The sequence below is a fragment of the Triticum aestivum genome, chromosome 7D, assembly GCF_018294505.1.
Source record: "Triticum aestivum cultivar Chinese Spring chromosome 7D, IWGSC CS RefSeq v2.1, whole genome shotgun sequence".
Taxonomy (NCBI): domain Eukaryota; kingdom Viridiplantae; phylum Streptophyta; class Magnoliopsida; order Poales; family Poaceae; genus Triticum; species Triticum aestivum.
The window spans coordinates 238,709,224-238,725,667 of NC_057814.1; positions in this window are offsets into that span (position 1 = coordinate 238,709,224).

Consider the following 16,444-nt stretch of genomic DNA (forward strand, 5'->3'; position numbering starts at 1 on the left):
CCGTCTTTAATAGTACAAGTATACAACTGTGGTTCATCATTCTTTATTTGGTTCTTATGTAATTCTTGAACATATGTACCTATGAATCGAATAATGCATTGGTTCTTTGAACCTGATGGATATGAATAAAGCTGTAGCATACATTCAAATTCAAATTCAAATCTGGTACAATTTGGAAAAGCAGCAATTAAATTACGGTGAAATTACGCTCTCCAGGTTGTTACGGCACACACGGTTGGTAAAACATAAACGTTTGCGATATGCACCATAATCGGAGACGGTTCACAGAGAGGAAACATGTGCAAGCATGCACACAGTTGCCGTTTGCAAAGCGTGTGTGATGTCAGACAATATCACAAACGGTGCGGGCAAACTAAACGTTTGTGTTAGTTGCCTTATCGTACACGATTCGCAACCATGAATTGTTTCTGATGAAGTATGCATCGTAAACGTTGCACCACAGAATAGCGTGTGCGATAGTTGTCGTGTACGACGATGTTACGACGGTCCGACGTTTCATAATCCTGTCCGACACTCGTACGACAATTAGCTAATCTTCTTAACGGTGAACTTTTTATGATGGGCCGCGCATCATACACGTTCTATAATAGTGAACCGTTTGTGATGGGTCGCGCATCGTAAACGTAGCACCACAGAATACCGACTGCGATGGCAATGCAAGCAGAAACGAGTAGGAGTACTGTAGGGGCCCTATCCCCGACGGTTTCTGGGTCGTGTGGGAAGGACCCCCCTATCGCCCACACTCACTTGGCGACGGTTCCAAATGCCGTCGCGGAAAGGGGTTAAAAACCGTTTGTTTAGGACCGACATGCACCAGTGATATAATAAAAACTTTCATGAATATCATTGGACAAAATAAACTTGATTCCTTGTAATAGTTTTGAGATATGATGATGTGATATGTGAGTCATGTTGATGAGTAATTATGTTTTAGTAAGAATATTGGTGTTAAGGTTTGTGATTCCCTATGCAAGCATGAAAGTCAATAGTTATGCAATGAAATTACATCCTACTTGTGGTGCATTATTCGGTGTTAATTTTGCTTAATGCTCGCTTATGAGATTATTTGTTTCTTGGTTGGTCGCTTCTCAATCTTTTGCTAGACTTCATTTTGCACTAAGTATGATCACTACTTGTGCATCCAAAATCCTTTAAACCAGTTTTGCACATGAGTCACTTATACCTACCTATATGCAGTATTGTTTTGCCGTTCTAAGCAAATTTGTATGTGCCATCTCTAATTTTCAAAATAAATTTCTCTTTTGTGTGCTTGTACCGCTCATGAGGCGGTGAGGGGTGGCCAATATTTTCCATCCTAGATGTGTTATTCTCACGATGAGTGTTTATTCACTTGTCATTGCATGAGAGTAAGGCAAAGGTATTAGGGATGCCTAGTCCTGAAATGAAAAATGAATTTACTTTATGTTGCCAAATAATAAATTCCTTGGAAAGTGTTTGTATGGAGGGCACCCGTGGATACAGTTAGCCATGGAAAGTGAAAGTATGGTTGAAAAAGGAATAAAATTTATTTTCTATTTGGGAACCGCCTATGATATATCTAGCATGGAAAGTGTTGGGAGCTCTAAGTCGTTTTCGTTGGTGGGAAAAGTATGCCTCTCAAAATGTTTTTATCTCTCAATTTTTGCTTTGAGCTCTGGCACCTCTACAAATCCCTACTTCCCTCTGTGAAGGGCCTTTCTTTTACTTTATGCAATTTTTATTTTATTTGAGTCTCCATCTTCTCTTATAAAGCACCAACTAGGGGGCACTATGATCGTACTTGAGCATTGGGTGTACCTAATATGCGAGTGTGTTTCATGAATGGATCAATGATTGAGCATGATGGCTAGGGATAACTTATTTTAGCGTTGATATTTTGAAAGACATGGTTGCTTGTTGATATGCTTGAGTATTGAAGTCCTCATGTCAAAACTAGACTATTGCTTTGATGAAAATACAATGGAGAACCTGCTAACGCCACCCTGGTATCCCACCATCGATTGTTCATCAACAGCCGTCCACTATTCGTACCCTCGTATGTAACATCATCGTATAAATCTTATTAGGTAGTTGTATTCAGCAAATCAAGCCTGTGTACAATACCCGCACCTACGTCACATCCCCCTCAATCAATGCCAGCCCTCACTTACCCCCTTCTCTCCTTTACTCCTGCACTGCGTCGCTAGTTTCCTCCTCACCCCCTCTCCTGCGCCTCCCCCTCCACTGCACTGTTTCATACCTTATCCCCTCTCACCTCCGTTTGGATCTCCGATCTCTCCTTGTACCCTGCAGTTCCAGCCATGGCGTCTTCTTCATCATCGGTCCCAGCTGTGTCGCTCGCCCCACCAGAAGACATCGCTCCTCTCCCCCTTATCCGCTGCCCCAGATGCAACCTTGGTGTGATTCAGTGGTTCATCTCCGAGACCCCACTGAATCCCGGCCGCCATTTCTACAAGTGCCAGTTCCGCGATGTAAGAATCTGTCCACAAATGTTCTTAAATTTTCTCCAATCCCACCTCTTACTTGTTTTCTCTTTTTTATCAGTCCGGGCGTTGCACCTTCTGGAAATGGGAGAACAAGTACATCGACTACCTTTGCGCTCGTTGGTCGCATGTGTTTCTTCCCATAGCTCCTCCTCCACAGGAAGTCCCCACCTTGATCATGCGTGAGATGCAGTCGAACATCAAGATCGCACTTGCTGTCGCCCTTGGTACTCTTGCAGCTGTAATGACGCTCCTAGTCTCCAAGATGTAGTTCTCTTTGAATGATGTAATATTACCTAATTAGTTAATCAGCGCGGCAAGATGTTTCTGATCCATGTAATAGTTAGTTCTGAACCTGCCAGTCCCCACTAAGCTTGTTCTGACAGTCCCTCTGTAAATTTTCAATGTACTCATATAGAGGGGCGTATGTAAATTTTGGAATCCAATATAACATGACTCTCCATTTCTAGATATTTATCCTTGTATAAGCAAGTATCATTGTTATAATAAACCATAAAGCAATCCTGCATCCAGCCATAAAAATCAAGTTTCTACTATTACTTTTACCTCTTTACATGCATAGAAAATCTGAAAAACAATTCATTGCCTCTGAACCCAGCTCAACCGTAACCAGACATTAAATAGCCTCTCATAAATTTTCTCACAATTATTTTTCCTTCAGTCTTTTTTGCTGCCTTATCGGCTCGGTGTACACTGCTGAGCTCCCTCTCTCCCCATTTTCTTCTTCCTCTGTGTTTTCCCCTGCTCTAGATCCCCTCTCCTATAAGCTGGAACCCATCGTCCCGTGCAGCTGCTTCCTATCTGGGTAATTGTTTTTCTAACACTCAATATACTTCATTCTCCTTAACAATCTTATCACATTTGTCTATTTTTTCATTTGCAGATTCACATGAGATGTCTGCACCACAACCAATCCTCAATGAAGATCCAGACCCACTTGACGATCCAGATTTCTTCAACATCCACCCCACCGGCCCAACTTCAACATCTCGAACGTCAGTTCAGAAGGTACTTTCAGTCACCTCTCAGTTTGACGAGTACAAAGTTTTCCTTGTTCAAGAGATCGGTTGGGGTGGTATCCTCAAACTTAGACCACTCCCAAGGATGAATCTGAAATTCAGCAAATGGGTCATGAATAGAGTGGACACGATCACCCGGTCTATAAATCTTGATAACCTCAGAACTATGAGGTTTTATGATGTTGATGTTCACAAGGTTTTTGGTATACCATGTGGGCAACTAGACATTGCATTACACGAGCAACCAAATGAAACAACCGTAAACATTATACGTGCAACCCTTGGAATGCCTGAGAAGGGAAATCAGATTTTAAAAGTAGCAGAGAAAGTTTTATGTCGTCCACTTTCTGAAAAACTGTCATCAACTATCGAGAAAGACAGTTTTAAGATGGCACTAGTTATCTTTGTTATGGGACACTTACTCACCCCCACCAGCAAGCATGATGCTGCTCCTATTGATTACTGGGCAGGAATAGTTAACCCAGAAAGAATATCTGATTTCAATTGGTGCGAGTATGTTTTACAAGATCTGCTGAAAGCTGTATCGATGTTAAAAGCTGATATCCTTAACAACCGAACCGTCACACACTTAGAAGGCTGTCATATTTTCCTCCAGGTCAGTTTCCAACCTATAAATACCTATGTGCAATTACCCACTATATGCACATATATTTAATCCATTGCACATTTTTACGCAGATTTTCTACCTTGACAATGTTGATTAGGAATTTTCAACATGTCTCACAACACACTTCCAAGGATATCTGTATTCAAACTATCATCTTTCCGTAGGATGATTCTACAGTGCAACAACACTCCAAAGCAGATCGAAGATTACTCGAATGTTAGGGTACGTTTACCGACTTCAACTACCAAATACACCCTATGGAGTTTTTACTTTACTAACATTTTCATCATTTCCCAGATTCGGCCAGCTGCTGACATTTGCTACAAATGAGCTCTTTGGGATTCTACACCAGACATTCAGACTCCTAGAGTAAGTACAAAACCTACACTCAGCAACCCCTGAACTTTGAAGCCTCCTCATCAACAAAATATACGCCAGTTCGGTCCTTCACTTAGTACTGCATCATTGATAATCCCCAAGTGCAGGGAATCATCGTAGCAATTTCCAAAGGTGGAAGTGATAAGTATGGAGTGTCGAACCCACAAGGAGCTAAAGGTAAGATCAATATTCTCTCAAGCCCTATCTGCCACTGATACGACACTACGTACACTGAATGTTTGCTTCCAACTAGAAACGAGAAATAAAACTATGTTGTGGGTATGAAGAGGATAACTTTGCATGGTATCGGAGAGCTAAAATATAAAAGTAGGTGCTGTTATCATAAATTTAGAATATATTACTAAATATTATAAATAGCGAGTGTGGAATAATGATGGATCGGTGTGCGGAATTGTCCTAGGCAATTGTTAACAAGACCGGTAGTCGTCATTGCAATTTCATATGAGGGGGAGGCATAAGCTAACATACTTTCTCTACCTGGATCATATGCACTTATGATTGGAACTCTAGCAAGCAAACGCAACTACTAAACTTCATTAAGGTAAAACCCAACCATAGCATTAAAGCATCAAGTCCTCTTTATTCCCATACGCAACAACCCCCTTACTCGGGTTTGTGTTTCAGTCACTCACCAACCCACTATAAGCGAATCATGAACGTATTGCAACACCCTACAGCGGGAATCCCTCACGCTTGCGCGACACGAAGGGCACCATAGGACAACACCAAAATAAAACATACAACTCGTACCAATCTAGATCATCAATAAACCCAAAGACAAAGGATATCTACTCAAAACATCATAGGATGGCAACACATCATTGGATCATAATATGTGGCATAAAGCACCATGTTCAAGTAGGGATTACAGCGGGGTGCGGGAGAGTGGACCACGTAAAATAGATGAGGATGGTGATGATGATGGTGATGTTGATGAAGACGATCACCGCGGCGATGATTCCCCTCCCGATGGCACTCCGGCGCCATCGAGAGAGAGGAGGAGAGGTTCTCCCCCTTGTGCTTCCTCCTCCATGGCCTCCCCCCTAGATGGGGAGAGGTTCTCCCTTTGGTCCTTGGCCTTCATGGCTATGATGGCCTCTCCGGGATCCTCCTCCATGGCCTCCGGTGATGATAGCCCCCTCCGGCAGGGTGCCAGAGAGGGCGTAGATTGATTTCTCGTGGCTACAGAGGCTTGCGGCGGCGAAACTTCCGATCTAGGTTTCTTTCTGGAAGTTTGGGTATATATGAGAGGTGTTGGCGTCGAGAACAAGTCAGGGGGGTCTCCGGGCTGTCCATGAGGCAGGGAGGCACGCCCAGGGGGGTGGGCGCGGCCCCCACCCTCGTGGGCAGCCCGGGCCTCTTCTGGCCCAACTCTTTGACTCCTTGGCCTTCTTCTGGTCCAAAAATAAGCTCCGTCAAGTTTCAGGTCAATTGGACTCTGTTTGGTTTTCCTTTTCTGCGATACTCTAAAACAAGGAAAAAACAGAAACTTGCATTGAGCTCTAGGTTAATAGGTTAGTCCCAAAAATCATATAAAATAGCATATAAATGCATATAAAACATCCAAGGTTGATAATATAATAGCATGAAGACTTCATAAATTATAGATACGTTGGAGACGTATCAGCATCCCCAAGCTTAATTCCTGCTCGTCCTCGAGTAGGGAAATGATAAAAGAAATAATTTATGAAGTGTGAATGCTAGCAAGTGCACAAGTTTGATCAATGATAATTTTAATCACTTTTTCTAGCATCAATACATGTCATAACAGTATCTCATCTCGTAAAACTTTTCATGATCAAGTAACAAGCTATTCACCTGTTAAAGTATAGATCATAAACTTTCTTGAAAACTAACAAACAGTGCTCTTAGTCATCAAACAATTGCAGTTCATCTTATTTTCAGGAAGGGTCTATGTCAGAGCTTTGATTCAGCAAACTCCACATACTCAACTATCATTTAATCTTTCACAATTGCTAACACTCATGTGATATTTATGGGTTCAAAGTTTTAATCGGACACAGAGAAAGATAGGGCTTATATCTTCGCCTCCCAACCTTTTACCTCAAGGGTAATGTCAACAATAATAGTTCATGATAACTTACATCCAATTGGATATATATATATATATATATATATATATATATATATATATATATATATATATATATATATATATATATATATCAGGATCTTTCCAACACAATGTGCTTGCCAAAGGATAAAATGTTAAAAAGGAAAGGTGAAGATCACCATGACTCTTGCATAAGGTAGAAGAATAAAAGAAAAAGATAGGCCCTTCGCAGAGGGAAGCAGAGGTTGTCATCCGCTTTTATGGTTGGATGCACAAAATCTTAATGCAAAAGAACGTCACTTTATATTGCCTCTTGTGATAGAGACCTTTATTATGCAGTCCGTCGCTTTTATTTCTTCCCTATCACAAGTTCGTATAAAGCTTATTTTCTTCACACTAATAGATCATACATATTTAGAGAGCAATTTTTATTGCATGCACCGATGACAACTTACTTGAAGGATCTTACTCAATCCATAGGTAGGTATGGTGGACTCTCATGGCAAAACTAGTTTAAGGGATATTTGGAAGCACAAGTAGTATCTCTACTTGGTGCAAAGAATTTGGCTAGCATGAGGGGGAAAGGCAAGCTCAGCATGTTGGATGATCCAAGACAATATACTTTATTTCGGATATAAGGAAACATAACCCATTACGTTGTCTTCCTTGTCCGACATCAACCTTTTAGCATGTCATATTTTAATGAGTGCTCACAATTACAAAAGATGTCCAAGATAGTATATTTATATGTGAAATCTCTCTTCCTTCAATATTCTTTCATGAATTGTTCAAGTGACCAATTCAATGTTTGCTAACCTTCAATAAGTTTACTACTTATACTTATTATGTGTGAAGTCATTACTCCCCATGTTATAAGCATATAAAACATATATAGATTCAGATTTATGACATTCAATTCATTCAACCATTTACTCATAGGATATACGTGAAGCACGCGAGTAAATGACAAACTACTCCAAAAAGATACAAGTGAAGAATACTGAGTAGTCAAATAATTAACTAGCCATCGGAGGATTCTTTTTCATTCAAGATTTCAGATCCAATAATTTTATTCAAACAGCAAGTAAAAATGAAAATACGCTCCAAGCAAAACACATATCATGTGATGAATAAAAATATAGCTCCGAGTAAGGTATACCGATAGTTTTGAAGATGAAAGAGGGGATGCCTTCCGGGGCGTCCCCAAGCTTAGGCGCTTGAGTCTTCCTTGAATATTACCTTGGGGTGCCTTGGTCATCCCCAAGCTTAGGGTCTTTCCACTCCTTATTCTCCTCATATCGATATCACACCCAAAGCTTGAAAACTTCAATCACACAAAACTTGACGGTACTTCGTGAGATAGGTTAGTATGATAAAGAGTAAACCATTCACTTTGGTACTGTCAAAGACAAGGTTCATAATTGTTCTCACACAATTTCTACTGTACCATATCATTTCTACAATTTATATTGAGAAATATAAGCCATAGAAACTAGAAAACAAGCAAACTATGCAATGAAAACAGAATCTGTCAGAAACAGAACAGTCTGTAGTAATCTGGAAGTTTAGTAAACTTATGTAACTCCAAAAATTATGAAATAAATTTGAAAATTTGAACAATTTGTACAGAAGTAATGTGAAAAAAGTTTCAGATCCATTTTACTTTCCAGTAAGAAATGTAAAATCACGAGCTACAGCCAAAGTTTCTGTTTTTGTTCTGCACATAGTAAACAAGCAATCTAATCATCCTAAAACCAAAGCTTGGCACATTATTTTTATAATAAAATGGATATATACAAGGGGATAATTATTTACAGAGAAACTTCCATGAAAAATTATACATTGTTTCCGTGAGCATGAACACAAGTGCTCAAGGTCGACCCTCACTTCTTCAATGCATAACTTTCCAATCACTTCTCTTTTGAAAAACTTTTTAGGCATGAGAGGCAAATAATTTTTTTGTATTTTTATTCTTTAAAAAAAAATTGTATGTTTCACCCACAACTAAACAGAAACAAAAAGGAAAAACAAAATCTACTTAGTGGAGAAAGCAAACAAGCACACACGAGAATATCAACCCCACGCTATTGCTCCCCGGCAACGGCGCCAGAAAAGAGCTTGATAATCCCCAAGTGCAGGGAATCATCGTAGCAATTTCCAAAGGTGGAAGTGATAAGTATGGAGTGTCGAACCCACCAGGAGCTAATGGTAAGATCAATATTCTCTCAAGCCCTATCTGCCACTGATACGACTCTACGTACACCGAACGTTTGCTTCCAACTAGAAACGAGAAATAAAACTACGTTGTGGGTATGAAGAGGATAACTTTGCATGGTATCGGAGAGCTAAAATATAAAAGTAGGTGCTGTTATCATAAAGTTAGAATATATTACTAAATATTATAAATAGCGAGTGTGGAATAATGATGGATCGGTGTACGGAATTGTCCTAGGCAATTGTTAACAAGACCGGTAGTCGTCATTGCAATTTCATATGAGGGGGAGGCATAAGCTAACATACTTTCTCTACCTGGATCATATGCACTTATGATTGGAACTCTAGCAAGCATCCGCAACTACTAAAGATCATTAAGGTAAAACCCAACCATAGCATTAAAGCATCAAGTCCTCTTTATTCCCATACGCAACAACCCCCTTACTCGGGTTTGTGTTTCAGTCACTCACCAACCCACTATAAGCGAATCATGAACGTATTGCAACACCCTACAGCGGGAATCCCTCACGCTTGCGCGACACGAAGGGCACCATAGGACAACACCAAAATAAAACATACAACTCGTACCAATCTAGATCATCAATAAACCCAAAGACAAAGGATATCTACTCAAAACATCATAGGATGGCAACACATCATTGGATCATAATATGTGGCATAAAGCACCATGTTCAAGTAGGGATTACAGCGGGGTGCGGGAGAGTGGACCACGTAAAATAGATGAGGATGGTGATGATGATGGTGATGTTGATGAAGACGATCACCGCGGCGATGATTCCCCTCCCGATGGCACTCCAGCGTCACCAAGAGAGAGGAGGAGAGGTTCTCCCCCTTGTGCTTCCTCCTCCATGGCCTCCCCCTAGATGGGGAGAGGTTCTCCCTCTGGTCCTTGGCCTTCATGGCTATGATGGCCTCTCCGGGATCCTCTCCATGGTCTCCGGTGATGATGGCCCCCTCTGGCAGGGTGCCAGAGAGGGCGTAGATTGATTTCTCGTGGCTACAGAGGCTTGCGGCGGAGAAACTTCCGATCTAGGTTTCTTTTTGGAAGTTTGGGTATATATGAGAGGTTTTGGCGTCGAGAACAAGTCAGGGGGGGTCTCCGGGCTGTCCACGAGGCAGGGAGGCGCGCCCGGGGGGGTGGGCGCGCCCCCCACCCTCGTGGGCAGCCCGGGACTCTTCTGGCCCAACTCTTTGACTCCTTGGCCTTCTTCTGGTCCAAAAATATGCTCCGTCAAGTTTCAGGTCAATTGGACTCCGTTTGGTTTTCCTTTTCTGCGATACTCTAAAACAAGGAGAAAACAGAAACTGGCACTGGGCTCTAGGTTAATAGGTTAGTCTCAAAAATCATATAAAATAGCATATAAATGCATATAAAACATCCAAGGTTGATAATATAATAGCATGAAGACTTCATAAATTATAGATACGTTGGAGACGTATCAATCATCGGCACAGAACAAACACAAACACACCGGTCCAGCACTCTTTCAATCCACGTCCATCCAGTGCGAACGACTTCGCTATTCATATGAAGGATAACTATCCTAATTTGGTGAGTGTAGTTACAGTGCATATTTTTGTTACCAATTAATTTATCTGCTCCTGCACTCATGCCAGGTTCTAAATTATCTTGTGCTGCCTCTATAGGTATAGACTGAGGTTGGCATAATGTTAAAACAGCACAACGCCATAACTTTCAAGATGATATCTGATGCGAGAGAAAATTTATTGAAGGAGAATGTTCGTTTCTTGGATAAATTAGCACCGAAGTTGGACAACACATGCACATGTTGTGTTAAAAGATCCATCCCGTGTCTGCTTCAATGCAATACTGAAGAACAGCTTCCAAATGCCAACTTATATTGCACCCCAGATCCTAAGTCTGCATTAAAAAAACGTCATCTCTATACCAATGATTCAGAAGGTAAACCAATTTTTGTTGTCCATGCATTCATATTTTCCATGTACCACCTTCCTATGATTAATTTTGTTTACACGCACACATGTATCAGGTGACAGTGCATCTGCATCTTCATCCAACAAAAGGAAAGGATTACATGTATCACATGACAGACCAACTGGTACATGCTAATTGTCAAAAAAATATACTTGTTTAATCCGCTCAATTCGTACCATGTCTCACCTGCTGTCATATTCTCATATATATCAGGATTTGCATCACACCACACACCTGGATCTTCTATAGTTCCTCAATCCAATTCTAAGCATGAGGCCATCAAATCATGGGCAGACATGATAGTTGGTGGAATTCTCATGTACAATGATGACATATCTGTGCCTGATGGTGAAGTCATTCTTGGCCAGACATCACCACGGCCTGAACAACAAATTGTCCTCAACCATTCCCATTACGCCGTCAGTCATTGGTCATCTGGTACTAACATTGATTTCCCGTCAATAGCTCTATAGGACCGTTTGGAAACTACGATATATCGACTACCCATTGCTGAGAAAGAGCGGTGCGTTGCGTTACATCATAACTTCTAACAAGATTCATGAATTTTCAATTTCGAGTTTTTTAATCAAGTCTTGTTCCTTTGCTCACACAGATTCAGTGTCACATGCACCTGCCCTCGGTTCATGATGCTAACATGCGAGGCAATTGCGGACCAACTTGTTGGTACTGATGCAATGGACCACGAACTGTTCTCCTTGATAATCCGCCGTGTTCGTCAGATTGACCAAGAATTCCTTTACCCAAACAATTGTGGACCATGCCGTCATTTCTTTGAGCCAGATTATGCTGTAAGTCATATCAACGTCCTCTCTCCCATATGATTTAGATTATTTATTTATCACGCTTAAAAAATTCATGTGCCACAATTATACTAATGATGCTTCTTTCCACAAAATGCAGACTAGTGTTTTATCCAGTGAAAAGGCATGGCTCTTGAAATCAGTCCAAGACCAGTTTTTTGGGGAAACTTGTTCCTTACAACATATCTCAATGCAGACTGGTACTGAAAAATACAATTCTCAATGTACAAGTAACACATAACTCAGAATTCATTTTCTAATCTTTTGGAATGTGAACTTTTGCAGTGGCACGTCCAGCTATACTGGAATCAGGATGGGTCGTTTTCACATGGGACATGGTCCCAAAAACAATTTTCATCTCTGATCCTACCTCAGGATTGACTAGCCAATTGAAGAAGAGGCATGAATTTGTTGCTGACAAACTACATGTTGCCCTGTTTGTCTGCATATTGATTTTTTTTCCAAAAATGGCATGTTGATTGTGCAAACTGGAAGAAGAAATTCCCTTTTCTGACGACCTCTATATTTCCAAAGTAAGTTTTACAGAGCCTTCTATACAATCAGTTAACAAGATGACACTCTATCGATTTTGACTCATGCTACTATACTAATGTCATCTAGGAATGAATCCGGCGTCTGCGCCATTCACATAGCCAGACATTTTAACGGGACATCTCTTGAAGAGATTATGACTCATGTATGTTCATCAATCTGTTCTTCTAATCTTTCAACATTACACTCAGAATACCAACACCAATTAACTATAAATTTCCAGGATGCAATAAATAGAGAAGGAGGATTCCTTCTTCACCAAATCCTCATCATCAAGGGGAATATTTCAAACCTACCACAACCTCTTTAGGAAGCACTAGTCAGCAAATGAAGCTATTCAAAATGAAGTCCACTTCATTTGTGTTTGATTTTATGTTTAAGGAAGGCCATGTACTATGAAGTTCGTTGAATGAAAATTGTAATGCACTTTTCTCTATCTTTCTCATTGCATATCATATACTGCCTGGATAATAAATCTTTGAAAGTACGACTTTAACATATTGAATTTTTTAGATAATCGTGACTGCCGCTTATAGTAATATCATAACTATCTTCAATCGTGATAACGAATATATCGATATATTGGTTCTTTCTTCCATACTCCATACTCAGTCATACACTGTATTAAAAAATGTAAGTTAGTCCAGAAAGAAAATACCCAAATACACTTGATTATGTCAAAAGCTTTTGCTGAGAAATTTAATATAGTTTTGTTACTCTGAATCCACATTGTTCTTTCTATCCTGGCCATTAAGATTAAGCAATTATGTTTCTGATGAGTATGTGTTTCAATCAGTTTATTTTTGCCGAACGAAACCCATGATGTCAATTGATTTGACTCGATCAAAAAACCATGCACACGAGTATCACTCCAAATTTGTGCTGCTACCTACTAAAGGAAAACACACATGGCTAATATACTAGACTGAATTTGTTAGGAAAGGTTCTGATAGCTAGGGAGGTTCTTCCGGAACCTTCCGGTTCGTTACATTACATTACATGGCTAATATACTAGCCTTAATTTTTCATAAGGTTCTGCTGCATACGATAGGTTGGATCGGTTCAGTACATTACATTACATTACATAGCTAATGTTACTCCTTTTTGCCTGGCATTTCCCTTGCATACAGATGATCGACGTTTTTCACACAATCATACCGATTGTATTGATGAACATTCTTCATCAATCTGCGTCGCCGTTCGCATCTTCATAGCCCAGATTGCTTTCCATTCCCAACACCAGGTACATCAATTTCTTCCTCAGATGATTGACGCTTTCCTGCAAATAAAAAAACAAAGGTTAAACATTCTAACACAGATACAAAGGGGGGGGGGGGGCGGGAATTCAAACAGTGAACCATATCACCATACATTGTCAATTGTCCCTTGTACATGCATGCCATCAAATGACAGAATGTAGTGAAAACCATAGACCGATGTGTCCTCTCTGCAAATATAAAGAACCAAATTAACTATCAAGCAGAGTAAAACAGAACAACCGCCGAAGTTCTTCCTAGTCAAGATACAATGTTTTAGATTTGGAGATATATCTTACGTGCGGCAAGGACTATTAACATAGTCATGGAATTTGAATTTCCATCTCGATCTGTCCTGTTCCCAGCCTTCAAGAAAAGCTTCAATGCAATTTAGAAGTCCATCCAGCAGTATTTCACAGGTTGCCTGATGCAGCCTTTCCAGTATGCGTATGAAGGAAATATGCCCTAGAGGCAATAATAAAGTTGTTATTTATATTTCCTTATATCATGATAAATGTTTATTATTCATGCTAGAATTGTATTAACCGGAAACTTAGTACATGTGTGAATACATAGACAAACAGAGTGTCCCTAGTATGCCTCTACTTGAATAGCTCGTTAATCAAAGATTGTTAAGTTTTCTAGCCATAGACATGTGTTCTCATTTGATGAATGGGATCACATCATTAGAGAATGATGTGATGGACAAGACCCATCCGTTAGCTTAGCATTATGATCGTTGAGTTTTATTGCTATTGCTTTCTTCATAACTTATACATGTTCCTATGACTATGAGATTATGCAACTCCCGAATACCAGAGGAACACTTAGTGTGCTATCAAACGTCACAACGTAACTGGGTGATTATAAAGATGCTCTACAGGTGTCTCCGATGGTGTTTGTTGAGTTGGCGTAGATCGAGATTAGGATTTGTCACTCCGATTGTCGGAGAGGTATCTCTGGGCCCTCTCGGTAATGCACATCACTATAAGCCTTGCAAGCAATGTGACTAATGAGTTAGTTACGGGATGATGCATTACAGAACGAGTAAAGAGACTTGCCGGTAACGAGATTGAACTAGGTATAATGATACCGATGATCGAATCTCGGGCAAGTAACATACCGATGACAAAGGGAACAACGTATGTTGTTATGCGGTTTGACCGATAAAGATCTTCGTAGAATATGTAGGAGCCAATATGAGCATCCAGGATCCGCTATTGGTTATTGACTAGAGATGAGTCTCGGTCATGTCTACATAGTTCTCGAACCCGTGGGGTCCGCACGCTTAACGTTTGATGACGATCTGTATTATGAGTTTATGTGTTTTGATGTACCGAAGGTAGTTCGGAGTCCCGGATGAGATCACGGACATGACGAGGAGTCTCTAAATGGTCGAGACATAAAGATTGATATATTGAATGACTATATTCGGACACCGGAATGGTTCCGAGGTGTATCAGGTATTTACCGGAGTACCGGGGGGTTACCGGAACCCCCCGGGGGGTTAATGGGCCTTCATGGGCCTTAGTGGAAGAGAGGAGGAGGCGGCCAAGTGGAGGCGCGCGCCCTCCAAGCCCAGTACGAATTGGGGGGGGGGGGGGGGGCTTTCCTTCTCTCCCTCTTCCCCTTTCCTTCCCCTCCTAGTTGGACTAGGAAAGGGGGAACCTACTCCTAGTAGGAGTAGGATTCCCCCCCCCTTGGGGCGCGCCCCATGAGGCCGGCCGGTGCCCTCCTCCCCTCCTTTATATACGGGGGAGGGGGGCACCCCAAAGACACATAAGTTAATCTTTTAGCCATGTGCGGTGCCCCCTCCACAGTTACACACGTCAGTCATATCGTCGTAGTGCTTAGGCGAAGCCCTGTGCCGGTGAAGTTCATCATCACCGTCACCACGCCATTGTGCTGACGAAGCTCTCCCTCGGCCTCAACTGGATCAAGAGTTAGAGGGACGTCACCGAGCTGAATGTGTGCAGATCGCGGAGGTGCCGTGCGTTCCGTACTTGGATCGGTTGGATCGCGAAGACGTTCGACTACATCAACCGCGTTACTAAACGCTTCCGCTATCGGTGTACGAGGGTACGTGGACACACTCTCCCCGCTCGGTGCTATACTTCTCCTAGATAGATATTGCGTGATCGTAGGAAAAAAATTGAAATACTACGTTCCCCAATAGTGGTATCAGAGCCAGGTTTATGCGTAGATGTTATATGCACAAGTAGAACACAAAGAGTTGTGGGCGATAATAGTCATATTGCTTACCAGCATGTCATACTTTGATTCAGTGGTATTGTTGGATGAAGCGGCCCAGACCGACATTACATGACCGCGTTCATGAGACTGGTTCTACCGTCGTGCTTCGCACATAGGAGGCTAGTAGGTGTCTATTTCTCCAACTTTAGTTGAATCGAGTGTGACTACACTCGGTCCTTGTTGAAGGTTAAAACAGCACACTTGACGAAAGATCATTGTGGTTTTGATGCGTAGGTAAGAATGGTTCTTGCTAGAAGCCCGTAGCAGCCACGTAAAACTTGAAACAACAAAGTAGAGGACGTCTAACTTGTTTTTGCAAGGCTTGCTATGTGCTACCTCTTGAGCACTGCGTTGGTTTTCCCTTGAAGAGGAAAGGGTGGAGGGCGCTCCCAGGGGGGTAGGCGCGCCCCCTACCTCGTGCCTTCCTGGTTGATGTCTTGACGTAGGGTCCAAGTCCTCTGGATCACGTTCGTTCCGAAAATCACGTTCCCGAAGGTTTCATTCCGTTTGGACTCCATTTGATATTCTTTTTCTGCGAAACTCTGAAATAGGCAAAAAAAACAACAATTCTGGGCTAGGCTTCTGGTTAATAGGTTAGTCCCAAAAATAATATAAAAGTGTATAATAAAGCCCAATAATGTCCAAAACAGAATATAATATAGCATGGAGCAATCAAAAATTATAGATACGTTGGAGACGCCAAGCTTAATTCCTGCTCGTCCTCG